Raw genomic sequence first — 21,044 nt, 5'->3', positions numbered from 1 at the left:
CCGAAGAATTCCGGCCACTGTCTTTTTTTTTTGAAATGTGGGTGCCATCCCTAATTGCCCTCGATCACCTTCAATAACCAGTCTATGTGGTGTAGGTACACCGCTGGTGCTCTTTGGGCGAGCCACCTGATGAAGGGGGTCGTGCTCCGAAACCTTGTGATCCCAAATAAGCCTGCTGGACTTTAACCTGGTGTTGTGAGATTTCTTACAGTGCCCACCCCAGTTCAACGCTGGCATCTCCACAGTGTTAATGTAAGCCTACTTGTAACACTAAACTTTAACCTTTCTGTAGCAGTTTGATACAACTGAGTGGTTTGTTGGGCTATTTCAGAGGGTTGTTAAGTGTCAACCACATTGTTGGACGTCTGGAACACATGTCAGCAGATCAGTTAAGGGCAGCAGATTTCCTTCCCTGAGCGACATTAGTGAAGCAAGTGAGGGGTTTGCAACAATTTGGTCACTGCTTATTAAAGAGACTAGATTTTTTACGAAAGATTGATCGATTGAATTCAAACACCCGCAGCTGCTGTATTGGAATTTTGAATTCACGCCTGCAGGACTAGTCTGGGACTTTGGATGACTGGTTCATTAACATTACTGCGCTTCCCACCCTTAAACCAAGGTCCATCTACCCTTCGAGGTTAATATCAAACACCCCCATCGCAGGAGAGGTGAGAGTTTCCCCCAGTGCCCTGGCCAACCAGATCACTAAGACAGGTCATCTTATAACAAGCAGGCCATTTGGCCCGACCAGCCCATACTGGAGTTTGCGGTGCTCCTTGCACCTCACACCCCTCTGACTTTTGTCATCATTTCTTCCCCAACCCGCGGACAAACCCTTAAATAAATGTGACCTATTGGCCTCGTTGCGTCATGGGCGTTTGAGACAGCTTACCACGTGCAAACCTGCTGCTTGCGCTTCCCATATTAAATTACTGACTACCCTTCAAATAGAAGGTGAGGTGCCCCCCCCCCCTCCACCTCAGTGTCCTGGTGACAGGCGCCATAAAAACAAAATGCAAGCTGTTTTGTTTTTGTCTTCAGGATCACGTTCGACAGTCAAACTTTTCCCGGTCAACATTCTTCCCTTTGCACATCACTCCTGTTTGTAAAGTCAGAGTTTGTTTGCGTGCGGCAGATATTAATTCTCTCTCACTCACTCACCCTCGGTAAGAGGAAGTGCAGCACTGATCTGGTGAGCTTCGCTGAAGAATCCGCTGCACACATCGCCACTCTTCACCCGGCCGCTCAGGCACAGCGACAATCAAACAACAGCTGTTTCCGAAAACTCTGCCTGCTCTTAAAGAGACAATGCCCCCCCCCCCCCCCCCGTACGGCTTTGCAGGGTTACAACTGTGAGAAATACCTGCCCCTTTAAAGCGCTCTGATGTTCCACTTCGGCAGCGAAGAGCCTGAACGGTGTGTCAGAACCGAGAATGGTCTATTCAGGTTGCACTGGCAACAGAGACTGTGCTGTCTCCAAACCAAAGGATCATTTTTCTTGCTATCCCACTTTCCCCTGCCATTTGTAAGAACGGCACATCCAGCAGAGGAGCGGGCAAAATGTTCACCCCCATCAGTCGGGGATAGAAGAGGGCAGCGTGCCGCCAAGGCGCGGTGGCACAGTGGTTAGCACTGCTGCCTCACGGTGCCAGGGAGCCGGGTTCGATTCCCACTTCAGGTCAACTGTCTGCATGGAGTTTGCGCATCCTCCCCGTGTCTGTGTGGGTTTCCTCCAGGTGCTCCGAATTCCTCCCGCAGTCTGAAAGACGTGCTGGTTAGGGTGCGCTGGCCATGTTAAATTCTCCCTCAGTGTACCCGAACAGGTGCCCGAGTGTGGCGACAAGAGGGATTTTCTCAGTAACTTCAATGCAATGTTAATGTAAGCCTACTTGTGACACTAATAAATAAACTTTAAAGTCAAGGTGGCACAGTGGTTAGCACTGCTGCCTCACAATGCCAGGGATCCGGGTTCAATTCCCAGCTTGGGTCACTGTCAGTGCGCAGTCTGTACATTCTCCATGTGTCTGCATGGCTTTCCTCCAGGTGCTCCGGTTTCCTCCCACAGTCTGAAAGACATGCTGGTTAAGTGGATTGGCTGTGCTAAATTGCCCTTTAGTGTCCAAATATCAGGGGTTTAGCCACGATAAAAAGGGATGTGAAAACAGGGATGAAAATTTTAAAACTAAGACATTGCTTGTCTGGGAGCCAGTATAGACCAGCGTGCAGAGGAGTGATAGCTGAACGGAGCCTAGGGTGACAGGAAGGATAGGCACAGTGGAGACTTGGATAAGCCCAAATTTACAGATGGTAGAATGAGGGAACCTAACCCGAGGTGCATTGGAATCATCAAGTCTAAAAAGTAATGAAGATAGGGATGAGGATCTCAGCAGCAGGCAAAAAAAAAGGCAGGCTTCATAGAATCCCTGTAGTACAGTAGGAGGTCATTCAGCCTATCGAGTCTGCACCGACCACAATCTCATCCATGCCCTATTCCCGTAATCTCATATTTACCCTGCTAATCCTAGGGTCGATTTAGCATGGCCAATTACCTAATCCACACATCTTTGGAGTGTGGGAGGAAATCCTTACAGACACTGCGAGAATGTGCAAACTCCACACAGTCTGTGACCCGAGGCCAGATTTGAACCCAGCTCCCTGGCGCTGGGAGGCAGCGGTGCTAATTGTTGTCCTTGAATTTATATGGCACTCTTCATGGCTTCATGACGGCATAGTAGCACAGTGGTTGGCACTGCTGCTTCTCAGCTCCAGGGTCCTGGGTTCGATTCTTGGCTCGGGCCACTGTGTGGAGTTTGCACATTCTCCTCGTGTCTGCATGGGTTTCCTCCCACAGTCCAAATATGTGAAGGTTAGATTGATTGGCCATGCTAAGAAACTGCCCCTTAGTGTCCAGGGTAGCAGAGGTTTAGTGGGTATAATATGTAGGGATATGGAGGTAGGGCCTGGGTGGGATTGTGTTCAGTGCAGACTTGATGGGCCGAAGGGCCTCTTTCTGCACTGTAGGGTTCAATGATTATTTCTATGGTTCTATGACTACTGAATGTCTTGGGGTGCTTTATGGTCAGTGAAGTACTTTTGAAGATGTATAATGTAATGTGATTAACCCAACTGCCCTTGAATGATTGAAAAGAAGTGCACGAAAGAATTGTGGCTCAAAACGAAACTGTTGTGTTCAATCCACAACATGAAACCTGTATTACCATCTTCCTTTCCTCAGCTGGTCAAAGGATCGTGGCAAAAACAACTTCCTCTTTGAAGGGTTTTGATTTATCTCATCCCCTTTGTCTTCACCCCGTCTTATCATCTGATCTTCACTCAGGTTTCCACTAATACTTCTTCATAGACTAGAAACTGGGGAGGCAATGGCCTAGTGGTATTATTGCTAGACAATTAATTCAGATACTCAGTTTATGTTCTGGGGACCCAGGTTTGAATCCTGCCACAGCAGATGGTGGAATTGGAATTCAATGGGAGAAAAAAAATCTGGAATTAAGCATCTATTGATGACCATGAAATCATTGCCAATTGTTGTAAAAACGCATGTGGTTCACTAATGTCCTTGAGGGAAGGAAATCTGCTGTCCTTACCTGATCTGGCCTACTTGTGACTCCAGATCCACAGCAACGTGGTTGACTCTCAACGGCCCTCTGAAATGGCCGAGCAAGCCACTCAGTTTCAGGGTAATTAGAGATGGGCAGTAAATGCTGACCCAGCCAGTGATGCCCATCTCCCAAGAACAAATATAAAAAAGAACCCCTGCAGGGCAGAAGGAGGCCATTTGGCCCATTTGACAGTTGCACCAACTCTGACAGAATATCTTACCCAGGCCCTCTCCCTGTCAGAGAGTTGCAGAGCCCACACATTTACCATGGTTAATCCATCTAACCTACATATCTTGGGACACTAAGGGGCAATTTATCATGGCCAATCCACCCAACTTGCACATCTTTGGACTGTGGGAGGAAACTGGAGCATCCAAAAGGAAGCCCACACAGAACGGGGAGAATGGCCATCATTGGGAAGCCGCCATGAGTAGCTCATTGCGGCTAAGCTTTGTGGTCAACGCAGCTGCTGTGAGGAACTGACACGGAAACGTTACAAATTTTTTAAGACGCGGGTTGATGGGTTTTTGATAAACGAGGGGATTAAGGGTTATGGGGAGAGGGCGGGAATGTGGAACTGAGCCACAACAGATCAGCCATGATCTTATTGAATGGTGGGGCAGGCCCGAAGGGCTAGATGGCCTACTCCTGCTCCTATTTCTTATGTTCTTATGTTCATTCACCTCTTCATCGGCAGGATTTTCCCATCCCGCTGCAATGAACAGAGATTTGACCGGACACCAAATTCTCCAACTTGGCTGCAGCTGGAGCGTGGTATGAACGGCTGGTAAGATCGTGCACAGAATCATTTGGATTCATATGAAGATGAGGACTCAGCAACTTCCCATGATGATGTGAACATTAGAACTCCCAACACACCAGAGTCATGTGACTATTGAACAGAATAGCACAGAAAATAACTTACATATGAGGAACAACAGACAGGAGAAAGTTGGAATTGGGAACTGGGGATGACAGAAGCAATGCTCTCCGCGTTTGCTCCACTCCTTGCTATATTTTGCCCAAACAACTTATGCAAAGTCCAAAAAGTAGCAGAAGATAAGAAAGCTAAATTTAGAACAGGAGTTCCACACAGTAAAACGTGCATTACTGGATGGAAATGGAAAATGTATTCATTAACTTGTCAACTTCCCACATTCTGTCCAGGACATGATAATTTCTGGCCCCAGTGTATTCATGAAGCTTTCTCTCACACACAAACACAATGTACAGCAGATTTAGTGTGAACTATCGACCACAAGCTGCACTGAGTTTTACCTTTAATGAGGCAAAATACCCCAAGGCACTTCACAGGAATGTTACTCTGTGGAAGTACATGCATAATAAGTCATAGAAATCCTGAAGTGCAGAAGGAGTCCATTCGGCCCATCGAATTTGCAGTTACAAAAATCCCACCCAGGCCCTACCCCTGTAACTCCAAGTATTTACCCTGCTAATCTGCCTGATAGATAAGCATGCCAGATTTCCTTCCCCAAATGAACCAGACAGGTGACAGTGGTTTCATTGTCATCATTAGACATTTAGGTCAGAATCTTACTGCCCCGCCCACCACAGGAATCGGAGCGGGCAACGGGACAGTCCATTGACCTTGGGTGGAATTTTACAGTTTGGGACGAATGAGGCTATAAAATCCCGTTCCCCCCCATTCCAGATTGTTACCGAATTCAAATTTCGCCATCTGCCGTGATGGGATTCAAACCCGGCCGTCTGGATCACTAGCCCAGTGACAATACCCAGGCGTCTGGATCGCTAGCCCAGTGATAATCCACTATGCCACTGCCTTTGTGTAAGCTGCCTGCGTACACATCCCAAGTTGCAACAGTGACTATGCTTCACAAGTACTTCACTGACTGTAACGCAATTTGAGATACCCAGTGATCGTGAAAGGTGCTATATAAATGTAAGTTTCTTTTTTATTTAGTGACACTGACAGACCAGATAGCTCCAACTCCATCACATGCAAAGTTGTGGAAGCCCCACCCCATTTATTTATGAGTCAGCATCACTGGATCTTTACAGGCAAAATGTTATCTCTAAACACCAAAATTCCTGGAATTGCCTCCCTAACAGCATTGTGGGCTGCAGCGGTTCAAGGCGGCAGCTCACCACCACCTTCTCAAGGGCAATTAGGGATGGACAATAAAATGCCCACATCCCATTGGACTGCCACAGTGGTTAGCGCTGTTGCCTCACAGCACCAGGGACCTGGGTTTGATTCCCAGCTTAGGTCACTGTGTGGAGTTTGCACGTTCTCCTCATGTCTGTGTGGGTTTCCTCCAGGTGGTCCAGTTTCCTCCCACAATCCAAATTTGTGCGGGTTCAGTGGATTAGCAGGGTAAATATGTGGAGTTACAGGGATGGGGTCAAGGTAAAGTACTGTGTCAGAGGGTCAGTGGAGACCCGATGAGCTGAATGGCCTCCTTCTGCACTGTAGGGATTCTATGAATAAATAAAACAGAAATTGAACACTATCAGTAATGAAGTCATTGTAACCTCTAGGCCTCATTTTTAAGTATGATAGATGGTTTTCCCACTCTGTCCCATCAGGAAACAGACAGTCCACCCATTCCTGAAGGTTCAGTTAAAAGAGGAACTTTTTATTCAGATGTAAACATCAGTGACAACGTCAGCATCTCGAGAAGATTTTGGTGAGTCAGTGGCTGGAATATAAAAGGGAGTGACTTGCTGGGTCATTTCAGAGTAACCACAATGCTATGTGTCTGGGGTCACCTACAGGACAAACGATTTCCTTCCACAAAGGGCATTAATGAACCAGATGGAGTTGTTAATACAAACCCAGTAACGTCTTGGCCACAATTACCCAATCTAACTTTTTATTCTAGATATATTTCAACTAGTTGAACTTGATGCCGTGGTGGGATTTGCATTCATTCTCCCACAGCATTAGCCTAAGCACCTGCTTCACCACCCCAAAATGTCCTGGTCAATGTACCTTCAATAAAATTCATGCCACACAAGTGCCAGGAAATGATCAACTCAAACAAGAGAGAATCCAACTATCTTCCCTTGACATCCTAGGAGTTACCATTGATCAGAAACTGAACTGAGATTAGCCTTATATGTTCTGTGGCTACAAGAGCAGCTCAGAGGCTAGGAATCGTGCAGTGAGTAACTCATCTCCGGACTTTCCAAAGCCTGCCCATCATTTATAAAGAACAAGTCAGAAGAGTGATGAAATTCCCTCCACTTGCCTGGATAGATGCAGCTCCAACAACATGCAAAGAAATTTAACATCCAGGACACTTCATTGGCATGCCACCCACAAACATCCCCTCTCTCTAACCCCGACACTCAGTAGCACCTACACAAAGCACTGCATCAACTCACCAAGCCTCTCAGACAGCATCTTCCAAACCCACAACCACTAACATCAAGAAGGACAAGGACAGTAGATACATGGGACCACCACCTGCAAGTTCCCCTCTTGGCCACAACCATCCTGACTTGGAAATATATCACTGTTCCCCCACTGGATCAAAATCCTGGAATTCCCTCCTTAAAACAGCACTGTGGGCGTACCTACACCATAGGTTATGTAGCACTTCAAGGCGGCAGCTTGTCAACACTTGAGGACAATTAGAGAAGGGCAACAAATGCTGGCCTAGTTAGCGAAGCCCACATCCCATGTTGTAGCTTGACGGCTATTTGTAACCATCCAACAACATACATTCAGAGGTTATTTCACCATGAGAAGAATAGAACCATAGAATGGTTACAGCAACAAAGGAGGCTATTCAGCCCATCAAGCTGATGGTCTGGAAGAGCAATTTAGTTAGTCCCACTCTTCCACTGTAGAATCACAGAAGTGGTTCTGTTTGATCCAGAGATAAATGTAGTACACTATTGGTCTCCTTGGATTATTCCTCTGAAATTGTTCTGATGAAAAGGATTCTTGATGCTGATAAACACTGGAGCAGACAATAGTGAAACTCAGTAGTTTGAGTGCCGGGAATGACACATCTCTGCTGCTGGTTCACCCAGCATTCCTTTGACCTCAAAACATGACAAAAGAGAGGACATGTGGCAGGATCAAGCATTCGTAATAACAGGATTCATTCATGGTCATAGGCTGAAAAATAAATCCTGTTGCAAAAATAACAATGAGATAACATCCATTCCAGGCCATTTTTCGCAAACAGTTCCTTATTTATCCCTTACCTCAGATAACACTAAACCTTCAAACCAAAAACAACTATTTCTCCTCCAGCCAGATCGTGTGGAGAATTGAACATTAGACAATGTTATTTTGGCAACCTCAACACCTCTAATGACTGGAGAAATGGAGGCTGGAGAAAGGGCAATAAATCATCTGTGTTCATAGCAGCTTTGACCACTCACTTCCCAGGTCTTTTGATATCTCATGGACTTCCCATGTTCTTGCTACTCTGTGTACCATTAACCCTATCACTCTATCACCCGCACTCAAATGAGCTTTGGTCATTGCCAATCACCTGCCTCCACTCTACCTGAGATGAACCTTCCTCCCTAATTCCCTTCATTCCTCTATTCTACTTCTGGAGCACTGAATGTTACAGTCAGAGCTAGGGTGTAGAGAAAGATTAGCTTAATACGAGGTAGGATCATTCAAAAGTCTGATGGCAGCAGGGAAAAAGCTGTTCTTGAGTCAGTTGGTAACGATTTCTGAATTTTGTATCTTTTTCCCCGATGGAAGAGCGAACACCTGGGATGCGTGGGGTCCTTGATTATGCGGCTACTTTTCCGAGGCAGCGGGAATTGTTGATAGTCAATGGATGAGAGGCTGGTTTGTATGGTGGACTGGGCTACATTCACGATCCTTTGTAGATTGTGGTCTTGGTCAATGGAAGGTATTGCAAAATTCTGACATAATTCATCCAAACTGGCCCAACCACCTCTTCCATGTCAGCACTGCCATGGCAGAGTAATAACAGAACTCTGGGAAAGGACCAATTTGCAATTTTCGTTCTACGTTCTAGTCCATTGGCTCTCCAATTTTCTTGGTTGAAAGAGTTCTTTTCAAATGAATTCACCAGTCCCTTCATCTAAATTTTAGTACTATGTAACACTCATACAGTGCTGGATGTAAATTTTATAATGCCTTTGAGAAAACAGAAAGAGTCAATATTTTGCTTTGATTCATCATTGCGCAGATGTACATCGATTCACTGGGGACAAAGCATGTTTCCTCACTGATATCATTGAGGAATTCTGTACAGGTAGTGATCCAGTTGGCATTGCCTCCCATTGGGAAAAATCAGCATATTCTGTGTTGTGCCACTTGAAGTGGTACCAGGCAATTGAAAATGTTCCCACTTGGGGGGGTCAATTTTATGCTGGGGGCAAGCTTCACCATCCCCCAAAGTAAACATCACTGACAAGCCTTCTCTGGATTGGATGGCAAACCCAAAGGCCTTTAAATGGCCACCAACCCTTTGATTGGCCTGAGGTGGGATGCTCGCCCTAACACCAAAGGAGGATATCCTGCTTCAGAGAGGTGCCAACAAATCGGAGGACCAGCAGCTATGTTGCTCCAACAATGCCCAACAACAGCAATGGCCACAAATACCAAAAAGGTGTGCAAAGCACCCCACCACTTTTCGACACAGATGTTAGTTTATTTGATTTGATTTTTTGTTGTGATGCAGTGAAAAATATTGTTTCTTACATACTAATGTAGACAAAGCAGGCCATTCATAGAGTGCATAGGGGAGAAGGAAAGGAGAGGGTGCAAAATATGCAGTCACAGCTAAAGGTGCAGAGAAAGATCAGCTTAATATATAGTAGGTCCATTCAAAAGTCTGATGGCAACAGGTAAGAAGTTGTTTTTGAGTTGGTTGATATGTGTTCTCAAACTGTTGTGCCTTTTTCCCCAATGGAAGAAGGTGGAAGAGTGTATATCCAGGGTGCGTGGGGTCCTTGATTATGCTGGCTGCTTTTCTGAGGCAACAGAAGTGTGGATAGTCAATGGATGGGAGGATGATCTGTGTGTTGGACTGGGCTTTGTTCATTACTCTTTGTAGTTTCTTGCAGTCTTGGGCAGATCAGGAGCCATTTAACTGACAATTCTGTGTGCCAATGGGCACAAGCCCAAACGATGTCCAAGATTACAATGAAGGATGCAGTGATATTCTGCATTACTGAGCGACAGGATTTTCTCTCACAGGGTAAGTAGAATGTACCAGAGGAGACAATTGGAGCCTCAGTTCCCCAATGTCTGATGTTGGCGTGGGGTTAGGTTCTGGGCCCCATCTACTGCCAGGAATTCCCTGCAGGAGCCTGGCTCCCCACCAACAGAGGTCATCAGCCAGGGATGATGCCGGGTAGAGGACTCGGTCAGCCCCACAGATTCTCCCCGCAGGATGAGAAGTGAATCCCTTGACAGGCTCGAAGTAGAGTCCAAGGCCCCAAGTGCAGATTGAGGAAGGAGAGGAAGCCAAAGGCCTGAGAGAGAGGGAGAGCACGAACTGGAGAGCGGGGCAGTAGTAAGAGATCAGAACTGGTAGTCGGAGACTAACGATTCCTAGCATCAAGGAGCCAAGACCATGAACAGTGCAAATCAAAAGTCTCTGATGGTATCTGGAGAGCCAGGATGTGGCAGCAGGGCAGGCAAATTGCTCCTGGTGTACTACATGGAAAGCACATGGCACCCAATTTTACAGACACACCCCAGCTCCACTCACCTGCAATCCAGACCTATGGAGCTGGAAAATTCCAGTGTTGGTGTTGAGTCACAAATACCCAGAATCAAACACTTAACGCCTAGTTAACAGCATCATAAATCTAATTAATATCCATCAACAGTAGAATTCAATAAAAATTTGGCATCAAAAGTCTAATGATGACATTGTTGTAAATACCTATCTGGTCTGCCCTATACATGTCTCTTAAATGCCCTCTGAAATGGCATTTCAGTTCAAGGGCAATAATTGCTGGCACAGCCAGTGACACCCACATCTGATGAATAAAATCGAGGAAAATAAAGTCAAAAGCCGCAGTCAACTCCCAAATAAATACGACAAAAAGAATAAAGAGATGAATCATTTTGGTAGATTGATGGTAGTTAATGGTAGGTTGTTGGGGAGAGTTTAGAGCAGAGAGATCTAGGGGTACAGGTTCACAGCTCCCTGAAAGTGGAGTCACAGGTGGGCAGAGTGGCAAAGAAGGCATTCAGCATGCTTGGTTTCATTGGTCACAACATTGAATACAGAAATTGGGACGTCTTGTTGAAGTTGTGCAAGATATTGGTAAGGCCACACTTGGAATACTGTGTACAATTCTGGTCACCCTATTATAGGAAGGATATTATTAAACTAGAAAGAGTGCAGAAAAGATTTACTAGGATGCTATGGGAACTCGATGGTTTGAGTTATAAAGAGAGGCTGGATAGACAAACTTTTCCTCTGGAGCACAGGAGGCTGAGAGGTGATCTTATAGAGGTCTATAAAATAATGAGGGGCACAGATCAGCTAGATAGCCAATATCTTTTCCCAAAGGTAGGGGAGTCTAAAACCAGAGGGCATGGGTTTAAGGTGAGAGGGGAGAGATACAAAAGGGTCCAGAGAGGCAATTTTTTCACACAGAGGGTGGTGAGTGTCTGGAAGAAGCTGCCAGAGGCAGTAGTGTAGGAGGGTACAATTTTGTCTTTTAAAAAGCATGTAGACAGTTACATGGATAAGTTGGATATGAGCCAAATGCAGGCAATTGGGTTTAGCTTAGGGGTTTAAAAAAAGCAGCATGGACAAGTTGGGCCGAAGGGCCTGTTTCCATACTGTAAACCTCTGACTCTATCCAGTTTCTAAAATCAAAACCCAATGAGCAACAGTGCTGTAATTGTACAAAACAGCCGATACCAGCAGTCAGTACGAAATATGAAACACCCACCAACAGGAATAACTCATTGGCAAATATCCAACCTGTTCCTCACAGCAGGTAGACCCAATAGGTAAATAAATCCCTGGGACCAGGACGTTGTGAGGGGAAATTGTGGGTCCCCTAACAAGAGATATTTGAATCATCAATAGCTACAGGTGAGGTGCAGAAGATTGGAGAGTGGCAATTGTTGTGCTTTTGTTTAAGAAGGGCTGCAGGAAAAAGCCTGGGAACTACAGACCCATGAGCCGAATATCTGTTGTGGGTAAGTTGTTAGATGGTATTCTGAGAGACAGGATCTATAGGCAAGGGAAGGACCAATTAGAGGTAGTCAGCATGGCTTTGAGAGTGGAAAATTGTGTCTCACAAATTTGATCGAGTTTTTTTGAAGGGGTAACCAAGGCGGCAGATGAGGGCATTGGAATTGACTTTGTCTACATGGACTTTAGCAAGACCTTTGACAAGATTCCACATGGTAGGTTGTTGCACAAGGTTAAATCTCACAGGATGCAGGGTGAGGTAGCCAATTGGATACAAAATTAGTTTGTCAACAGAAGACAGAGGATGGTTGTAGAGGGTTGTTTTTCAAACTGGAGGCCTGTGACTAGTGGTGTGCCTCAGGAATCAGTGTTATATCCACTGTTATTTGTCATTTAAATTAATGATTTGGATGAGAATTTAGGAGGCATGGTTAATAAGTTTGCAGATGACACCAAGATTGGTGGCATAGTGGATTGCAATGGGATCTTGATCAATTGGGCCAGTCTCAGATGGAGTTTCGTTTCAATAAATGCGAAGTAATGCATTTTGATAGATAGATCGAACCAGGGCAGAACTTATTCAGTTAATGGTAGGGCATTGAGGAGAGTTATAGAACAAAGAGATCTAGGGGTACAGGTTCATAGCTCCTTGAAAGTGGAGTTGTAGGTGGACAGATGACAAAGAAGGCATTTAGCATGCTTGGTTTCATTGGTCAGAACATTGAATACAGGAGTTGGGACATCTTGAAGTTGTTCATGCTTGGAATACTGTGTACAATTCTGGTCACCCTATTATAGAAAGGATATTATTAAACTAGAAAGCGTGCAGAAAAGATTTACTAGGGTGCTACCTGGACTTGATGGTTTGAGTTACCAGGAGAAGCTGGATAGACTGGGATTTTTTCCCTGGAGAGTAGGAAGCTTAGAGATGATCTTAGAGGTTTATAAAATAATAAGGGGCATAGATAAGGTAGATAGTCAACATATTTTCCTGAAAGTAGGGGAGTCTAAAACTAGAGGGCATAAGTATATGGATAACGAAGGAGGATAACAAAGTGGATAACGAAGGAGGTGAAGGAAAGTGTTAAATTAAAAGCGGAGGAATTTAGAGTAGCTAAGAGTAGTGGGTGAGAAGAGGATTGGGAGAGGTTTAAATGTCAACAAAGATTGACAAAGAAGTTGATAAAGAAGGGTAGGAGAAACTATGAAGCTGGGCTAGCGCTTAATATAAAAAAGGATAGCAAGAGTTTTTATAAATATATAAAAAGGTAGAGGCTGGCTAGGGTGAATGTTGGTCCTTTAGAGGATGAGAAAGGGGACCTAGTGGTAGGGGATGGGGATATGGCTAAGGTATTGAATAACTTTTTTGTTTCTGTCTTCACGGAGGAGGACGTGAAAAATTTGCCGGGTGTTAGCGATGGAAAGGTGGTAGGACTGGAGGGTCTTAATGACATTACTGTTACTAGAGAGGCGGTGCTCGACAGACTGGAGGGGCTGATTGTGGACAAGTCCCCAGGACCGGATGGAATGCATCCGAGGGTTCTGAAAGAAATGGCGGAGGTGATAGTGGATGCCTTGGTGGTTATTTTCCAGACGTCGCTGGATTCCGGGGAAGTGCCGGATGATTGGAAAACGGCTAATGTTACGCCGTTGTTTAAGAAGGGTGCCAGGCAAAAGGCGGGGAATAATAGGCCGGTTAGTTTAACGTCTGTGGTAGGTAAAATGTTAGAATCTGTCATTAAGGAGGAAATTGCGAAGCATCTTGAAGGGTATTGCTTGATAGAGCAGACGCAGCACGGTTTCATTAAAGGGAAGTCGTGTCTGACAAATTTATTGGAGTTCTATGAGGATGTGTCTAGGGCGGTGGATAGAGGAGAGCCGGTGGATGTGGTCTTTCTAGATTTTCAGAAGGCGTTTGACAAAGTACCTCACAAGAGGTTATTGCAGAAGGTCGAGGGACATGGAGTTGGGGGTAGGGTGTTAGCGTGGATAGAGGATTGGTTGTCAAATAGGAGGCAGAGAGTGGGGGTCAACGGGTGCTATTCAGATTGGCGGATGGTGACTAGTGGAGTGCCCCAGGGGTCGGTGCTGGGGCCTCAGCTATTTACCATTTATATAGATGATCTGGAGGAGGGAACCGAGTGTAGGGTGTCGAAATTTGCTGATGACACCAAGATTGGGGGAACGGCAAATTGTGCGGAGGGTGTGGAGAGTCTGCAGAAGGATCTAGATAGGCTGGGCGAATGGGCCAGGAAATGGCAAATGGAATTTAACGTTGGCAAGTGTGAGGTGGTCCACTTTGGTAGGAAGAATGGTAGGAAGGACTATTACTTACGGGGCGAAAAACTGCAGCAGGCGACGGTGCAGAGGGACCTCGGGGTCCTTGTGCATGAGTCGCAAAAACCCAGCTTGCAGGTGCAGCAGGTGGTCAGGAAGGCGAATGGGATGCTGGCCTTCATAGCGAGGGGGATTGAATATAAAAGTAGGGAGGTCTTGCTGCAGCTGTATAGGGCATTGGTGAGGCCGCAGCTGGAGTACTGAGTGCAGTTTTGGGCGCCGCACCTGCACAAAGATATTTTGGCCTTGGAGGGAGTGCAGAGGAGGTTTACTAGGCTGATACCGGAGTTGAGGGGGTTGAGCTATGAGGAGAGGCTGAATAAACTAGGCTTGTACTCGTTAGAGTTTAGAAGAATGAGGGGAGATCTCATTGAGACGTATAAGATGATGAATGGGATGGATAGGATAGAGGTGGAGAGACTCTTCCTGCTCAAAAAAAGACAGTAGGACTAGGGGGCACAGCCTCAAGATAAAAGGGGGGCGGTTTAGAACGGAGTTGAGGAGGAACTTCTTCACTCAAAGGGTGGTGAATCTCTGGAATTCTCTGCCCGTTGAAGTGGTGGAGGCTGCCTCGCTAAATATTTTTAAGACGCGGATTGATGGGTTTTTGATAAGAGAGGGGATTAAGGGTTATGGGGAGAGGGCGGGAAGGTGGAACTGAGCCGCGACAGATCAGCCATGATCTTATTGAATGGCGGGGCAGGCTCGAAGGGCTAGATGGCCTACTCCTGCTCCTATTTCTTATGTTCTTATGTATAAAGAGAGGAGAAATACAAAAGAGTCCAGAAGGACAATTTTTTCACAGAGGGTGGTGAGTATCTGGAACGAGCTGCCAGAGATAGTAGAGGCAGATACAATTCTGTCTTTTAAAAAGCATTTAGACAGTTAAATGGGTATGATGGGTATAGAGGGATATGGGCCAAACACAGGCAATTAGAAATAGCTGAGGTGATAAAAACTGCGTGGCATGGATAAGTTGGACCAAGGGGGCTGTTTCCATGCTGTAAAGCTCTATGACTGTAATAAGCAATGTTAAAATTGCCGACACACAGATAGATCCTGAGTTATAAAGACGACGACTGTCGATATAGTCAGAAGATGAGTTGAGTTTTCAGAAGCTTTTTAAACAGAGAGGGGCAGGAGATAAGAACAATGTTGTAGAGAGTGGGGCTGACTGTTTGATCGCTGTATCATAAGAGAGATGACGGCATGATGACATGCATGAATGGCCAAAATTGGATTTGGAAAGTGTTGGAGAGGGTCTGGAGCTTGAGACATTGAAGAAATAGGGTAGAATAAGACCATGGAGTGGATGAGTATTTTAAATTCAATCTGTTAATCTCGGGAGTCAGTAAAAGTCAGCAAGAACAGGGGTGTGTGGCCAGTCCTTTCATTCTTGTATAATTTGATATTTCTTTTTCCCAGCCTTCAATAGCCAGTGTAGAAATTTCAATGAGTGATAATTAGTATCAAGTACCCTATACAAAAGTGAGTCTTTTGGCGCAATGGATAGCATCCCTGCCTCTTAGTCAGAATCCCACCCAGGACTTGATTGCCAAGGAAGGGGAGTTCACAACACAGCCAAACAGGTCAACTATCAAACTGCACACATTCATACAACACACCAACAGCAGGCGGTAAGAACAGAGATCCCTGATCAGCCATCATTGATGTGGAATGCTTCACCACAAACCATAAGTCACTGTTCCAGGAGAAACCCCACTATAGGGACAAATGTAAGTTTGCATTTTGCAACACTTGGGATGGATAGAGAAACAAGTAACGCGAAAGTTAATACTCAATACCCAGTATTAAATACAAGTTACGCTTCTCATGTTAGATGTCCAGGTTCCAAAGCCAGGCACAATTCTATGTATAAAATGAAAGTTGGCATTTTTGCTGTTTGCTGTGTGGAAAGTCAGCCAAGAAGCAGGCTATGAACATGTTACTGGAAAGCCAATCACCCAGTAGATCAGAAGCAGCATTCGATCTCTGTGATTCATTTCCCATTGTGTTCTGAATGCATCCTGTTTTTAATATGAAATGACACAGATTCTGTCTTCATGGGTGTCCTCCACCACCAGCTAGCTCAGAACTCAGCCACCATCTGGGAATCAGATTGGAATATGGAGTATGAGATCATCAGTGGACCCAAAATAACAGCTGTCTGATTGGGCCGTCTAAATTTAAGACATCTTTCATTACGCAGTTAGACAGCTCCAATAGAAAGAGGCGTCATTAGTGAGCCTTCTGCTTAATAATTCTCCTGGCATTGAATGTTGAGGATTATAATGAACCTGAGCATTCCCAACCACCTTTCATTGACTGTCCCTAGTACTCTTTCCCCCTTCATTCTCAGCTCCTGAGCCATTGGTTTGCACTGTTCATGGGTCTATTCCTCTTCACCCCATGAGTTTCAACTCAAGAGCTTTCCTGGGCTTGATGAGGCCATTGACCAAGATTTACAGGCATAGGAATTAAGAGCAGAAGTACAGTAATTCAGCCCTTCGAGCCTGCTCTGCCATTTAGATGGTGGCTGATCTCTCCCTGGTCTCAAATCCACCTCCCCACCTGTTCCCCTGAGGTTATGTACGTGTAAATGAGTTGACAATAGTAATTACATACCACTAATCAGCCAATGCTTTTGGATGAATATTTAGAATCCTAGTCAAATGCTGCAGTTAGGAGCCAAAATGTTTTCAGAGTTCAGAGGTGCCAGTTAGTCCCAGAAGAAGCAGGCAGTGATGTACAGATGGTGGATCACGACGACAATCATCTTTTTGTGCAAGCACAACACTACGGTGGCCAATTATCTCCTTTCAATTGACTTCACTGCATTGGTTTCCTGGTTTAAGCATTAGTTTTCCCCAGTAGCAGCTCAATAGGAGTAACATCTCCCTATCAAACACATCTCTGCACCAGACCAACAGGCCCAGGTCCTGCCAGCCACAGATTGAACAAAAAAAATCAGGCACCTCCCCACATACTAAGCCATATGAATCATAGAAACCATCTATCTTTGTCACTGTAGCCACAGACAAAAGGCCACCAGGACATTTCAGAAATGAGGAAATAGACAAAGTCACCATACTGGAGTTCAGAAGGACATGATATAATTTTACGTGAACCATGGAGCTGAAACTTCTTAAACAGAAGTGACTGAATTGGCGTCATGTTCCCCTGGGGGGGTAAATTATCCCGGACTCACTCACAGGCTGAACATATATCGTAACAAGTTGAAACCAGCAGAGGTTCCTGTTCGGATTCTGTAGAATTTGTAAATGATATGTTTGTGATTAATTAACACATGGATAATAGGTGTGCTGCTGTGGAAAATGGAGGAATCTGATAAAAAGGGGTTTCGGCTTTGTCGAGAGTTAAAGACAAGAAGCAACTCACGTTTATTGCTTTTTCCATTCTCAGGGTGTCTCACACTGCTTTAGAGCCTAACACTAACCCTAATGAAGTGTGGTCACTGTTGGACTGGAGGAAAGACGGCAGCCAGTTCCCGGGTTTCAGCTTGGACATGATCTGTAGTGCAAACTAATAGCTACTCTGTTTCCAATAAAAAAATCTCAGGGGAAGCTTTTTTGCTACAGAGGCAGCGGAGATGTGTGTGTGTTTTAAAAGTCCCCTGTGGCTGTATCATAGAATCCTATCGTGTAGGATTCGGCCCATTGAGTCTGCACCAACCACAATCCCACCCAGGCCCTATCCCCATAACACATGCACTTACCCTAGCTAATCCCCCTGACAAGGAGGGCCAATTTAGTGTGGCCAGTCCACCTAACCTGCACATTTTTGGACTGTGGGAGGAAACTGGAGCACCCAGACAAAACCTACGCGGACATGGGGAGAATGTACAGACTCTGCACAGAGACAGTCACCCAAGCCAGGAATCGAACCAGGGTCCCCGGCGCTGCGAGGTAGCAGTGCTAACCCACTGTGCCGAAGAACATGGTCCACATCCAAATGGGCAAACTGTGCCTCTTTGGTTCTCCAATGTTACAGATACCATTCGGGGGCGGGGGGGTGGGCGGGGGGTGAGAGGGTGCCCCCTCTCCTCTCCTCCCCTCCCCTCCCCCTCGGTACCAGTAAAATTCCACCTGCTGACACGGGCCATAAAACACGGCGGGCAATTCCTCACTGACTTCAAACCCATCAAAACATATCCCAGGGATCTAAAAAAAGTTAACCACTGACCCAAACCACACACACACAAATAAACACAGCAGGCAGCTCCCAGTAACAGGTCTCTCCTCACCACCTGGAGGAGGAGGAGGAGGAGTTTTTTTTTAAATTAGCATTGAAAATAATTTCAAAAATCAATTCGCTTTTACAATAGGATTGCTTTGCCCTTTTGTTTGTGGGGGGGGGCGGCGGTGGTGGAGGCAGAATGTGGTAGTTGTGGGAGCAGATTGCCCCTGTATGTATGCAATTGGCAGTAACAGATTTTTGTCCCTTTTATCAGCACTCCTGCCTCTGGTTGCTTCCCCCCCCCCCCCGGATTTCTACACACCACATCACGTTGAAGCTTTAATTGGACACCCTTTAAGAGCGAAAACAAATATTGAGGCCAGATTGATTAACTCACTCCTCTTTCTGCCCCAGAATTAAAAATTCCCACACAGGTAAACACATCAAACCAGAGACTTACCCTCGCTGCTTGATTTATTTCCAATCCCCCATGCTGCAGCCTGAGTTCAGTCATCCGATTGCCCTGAGCAGACAGCGCGCTGTACAAAGCCCAGCCTTGCTGTGACTTACCGGCGGCCAGCCTCCAGTCCAACCTCAGCAGTTCGCGGCGTGCTGCTGCTGCTGCCTCTGCCACATCTGTGCAGGGGAGCCGCAGTGCCTGAGTGTTTCCAGCGGCTTGTGATGTGAGCTGCAGGCGGCTCCAGATTGTTTAGCCTACTGGGCACTCATTTCCTCCTATTCTTTCCTAACTTAGTTTTTCCTGCCGGCATTGCAGCCTTTTTCCTCTCCTAAACTATAAATAGGACCAGCCTCACACACACAAAAAAAATCTTTTTCCCTTTGCTTGGATCTAATGGTAAATGCACAGGCAGGAAATGTATAAAACAAAAAAGCAGAACTAAAGTTTTACCATTTTCAAAGAGCGCAGAGACAAAACTTAGGTTCAATCCTCAGTAAGTTAACCAGTTTTGGTTCATGCCCAGTATCACCATGTGGAATGGAAAATTTGCCTGTACAGTGCTTCTTATTATAAATGCTTAGGGTACTTGTTAAAAGGCTGGGTCTAAATTTACCCGTCCCTGTGGTTTCTTACACTAGTCTCAGTGCAATTTTGCTTCATTGGTCATCTTAACCCTGCTATTACTCTGATGGAAGAGTTAATCTGGGCTTAAACTTGTGTTTTTAGTTTGAAAGGATGTCCAATTTAAGCTTCAGCCTGATGTCATGAGTAGAGATCCAAAGGCAACTGGAGGCCTGTAGGGATGTCTCCTGAGTGGGGATAATTATTGTTAAGCAATGCCTGGATTTTGAAATTCTCACCCTTGCTTTCAAATCTCCAGCACCTCATCCGTCCCAACATCAGCAATCTCATCCTAGCCCACCACCTTCTGAGATGTCGGCATTCCTCCAATTCTGGCCTCTTTTTTAAAAAATCCTTTCTTGGGATGTGGATGTCACTGGCTGGGCCAGCATTTGTTGCCCGCGCCTAATTGTCCTCCAATTGAGTGTCTTGCTAGGGCCATTTTAAGGGATAGTAAAGGGTCAACCACAGGCAGCACAGTGGTTAGCACTGCTGCCTCCTCCCTGCACCAGGGACCCAGCTTCGATTCCTGGCTTGGGGCACTGTCTGTGTGGAGTTTGCACGTTCTCCTTGTATCTGCATGGGTTTCCTCCTGCAGTCCAAAGATGTGCTGGTTACATTGGCCATACTAATGTCAGGGGGATTAGCAGGGTAAATACATAGGGTCCAGGTGGGATTGCAGTCAGTGCAGACTCGATGGGCCAATGGCCTCCTTCTGCTCTGTCGGATTTTATGATCTGGAGTGACAGATTTATCTGGTTGACAGATGGGCCAGATTGTTTTCATAGCCATCAGTAGACTTCTAATTCCAGATTTTTTATTGAATTCAAACTTCACCATCTGCCATGGCGTGATTTGAACCCATATCTCCACAGCATTACCCTGGGTCTCAGAATTACCAGTCCAGTCACAATACCACTATGTTACCGCCTCTCCTCCCCCCAGTCTCTGAGCACCTCCTCCCCCCACCCATTGGCAGTAATGCTGTCAGCAGACTTCATACTAAGCTCTGGAAGACTCACCTCAAACCCCTGTCATCCTTAACATCTATTGCTTTAACCAAGCTTTTGTTTGCTTGCCCGAATATCTCTTCAATTGCCACAGTGTCAAACTCTAATATTGAATGCTCCAGGGACATGTTAAAGGCTCTATCTCAATAGAGCTTCAGGAAGTGTGGTGGAACTTCTTAACTCAAATGTTTTGAAGTGGAAATATGCATCTGGATCATCATATTTGGTAGCTCTGGCAATTGCTAAACTAAAGTGGAGAGAGAATGGAACCAACATTGAGACTCAAAACATTGGCTCTATCACCTGGTATGGAGGGCATTAGCTACGAGGAGAAACTTGGTTTGTTCTCCCTGGAATGACGAAGGTTGAAGGACAACCTGATATAAGTCTAAAGATTATCAGGCGCATGGACAGAGTGGATAATCAGAAGCTTTTCCCCATGGTGGAACAGCCAATTATTAGGGGGCATAAGTTTAAGGGGCGAGGGGCAAGGTTTAAAAGGAGATGTATGAGGCAAGTTTTATTTTTACACACTAAGGGTGGTGGGTGCCTGAAACTCACTGCCGGGGGAGGTAGTGGATGCAGATATCATAGTGACTTAAGGGGCATCTTGACAAACATGAACAGCATGGGAATAGAGAGATAT

The 21,044-nt window shown here is 45.7% G+C and overlaps 1 protein-coding gene across 5 annotated transcripts in view; it reads right to left on the bottom strand.

Moving 5' to 3' along the window:
- Positions 1-18,983, bottom strand: part of rasgrp3 (RAS guanyl releasing protein 3 (calcium and DAG-regulated)) — a 116,294-nt gene extending 97,311 nt beyond the window's left edge. For 2 of the 5 annotated variants that reach the window (XM_080200732.1, XM_080200728.1), the window contains exon 1: positions 1,165-1,271. The gene's annotated coding sequence lies outside the window, so the exon portion shown is untranslated. The other 3 variants (XM_080200731.1, XM_080200727.1, XM_080200729.1) reach the window with 3 other exon arrangements.
- Between the last annotated feature and the right edge of the window lie 2,061 nt (positions 18,984-21,044).

The sequence above is a fragment of the Carcharhinus amblyrhynchos genome, chromosome 12 (genome assembly GCF_965287045.1).
Source record: "Carcharhinus amblyrhynchos chromosome 12, sCarAmb.v2.hapA, whole genome shotgun sequence".
Taxonomy (NCBI): Eukaryota; Metazoa; Chordata; class Chondrichthyes; order Carcharhiniformes; family Carcharhinidae; genus Carcharhinus; species Carcharhinus amblyrhynchos.
The sequence above is the reverse complement of the archived record's forward strand: the minus strand, read 5'-3'. Positions and strand labels throughout refer to the sequence as shown.